At 31.2% G+C, this 1,223-nt stretch overlaps 1 long non-coding RNA gene across 1 annotated transcript; it reads left to right on the forward strand.

Annotated features, from left to right (window-relative positions):
• The first annotated feature begins 224 nt into the window (after positions 1–224).
• Positions 225–804, forward strand: LOC137630104 (uncharacterized). Its single transcript, XR_011041657.1, has 2 exons — positions 225–290; positions 543–804. It is a non-coding gene; the product is annotated as an uncharacterized lncRNA (long non-coding RNA).
• Positions 805–1,223: the final 419 nt, after the last annotated feature.

Consider the following 1,223-nt stretch of genomic DNA (forward strand, 5'->3'; position numbering starts at 1 on the left):
ACTCCTCTTCTTACTCATTAAAATACTGATTGATATGTTTATTTATGACCATTTCCCCTTCATACCTTAATATAAGTATATGAATACTTAAATAGCCTCCAGAATAGGCTACCGCCATCTGTTGGTGATGGAGTAGGTTATGTTTGCTCAAGTGACGTAAAATTACTTTAGAGTCCTTGGGAAATGAGTGTCTTTGATCTTTTCATTTTCTTATCATGGAAGTTGACCTTTGACTTGACTCTCCTCATTTAGGCATTACCTGCTATCTTCTTGTCCCGCTAACTTTAAAGGTATGGAAAAATTAATTGTAATAGTTTTGTGGAAATTGTTAATTGTTTGTATATTGACTTGAATTTGGTGCTTTGAATGTTAGTAAATATTCATGTGTACAGACTTGTTCACTTTAAATTATTTATATTATTGTACAAGTACATTATATCTTATTTGCTCCATCAAGTTTAAGCTAAATTCCTTTACTTGGATTTAACTAATTTGATTCATGAACCTTGAGTGTATTCATGTCGAGTTTTCAATATTTGCAGACTCCACGTCTTTTCTTCAACAACTCTGCTAATTATTGATTGAGAGACGAGACTGCCTTATGACCTACAACCAGTTTTCTACAATTGAGCAAGGTCTGAACAGACGTTTACTCTTTTTCTTTAACGAAGTATGTTTGAATTTGCCTTGTATGCAAGAGAGTTTAAACAACTTTGTTCTGGCTCATACTTCTAACTTTTATTTGATAATTGCTCCGAGTCGGCCCCGGAGTCTCGCTAGCCTTCATTTATAAACCTGTCTGAAGATTATTAAACTGAATCATGCATAGCTAAATCTGGTTGAGTTAAGGTATTGATCTATTTAGTAAGAACTTATGGATATTAATGATTGATTAAAACTTCAACTACCCTGATATTTAGATCTTGTTTCTAAACTTAACGTATAAGTAAATTACATGTGAAATTAGTGATTTGTGCTTTACTACTTAGGATTTTGATAATCATGCGTAAAACCTTTTTTCATTTAATTAACTTTTGTATATCTATTAATATTTATATTTCGTTGTCATAATGCTTTGCGTGTTATTTGCTCTATAATTGCCCTAATACGTGAAGCGTTTTCAAATAATTAATTTGAATATCTAATAATACTTTTATATCATTGTCCTAGTGCTTTGCATGTTATTTGCTCTATATCATTATCCTATACTCTGCAAGTTATTT

The sequence above is a fragment of the Palaemon carinicauda genome, chromosome 38 (genome assembly GCF_036898095.1).
Source record: "Palaemon carinicauda isolate YSFRI2023 chromosome 38, ASM3689809v2, whole genome shotgun sequence".
Classification (NCBI taxonomy): Eukaryota; Metazoa; Arthropoda; class Malacostraca; order Decapoda; family Palaemonidae; genus Palaemon; species Palaemon carinicauda.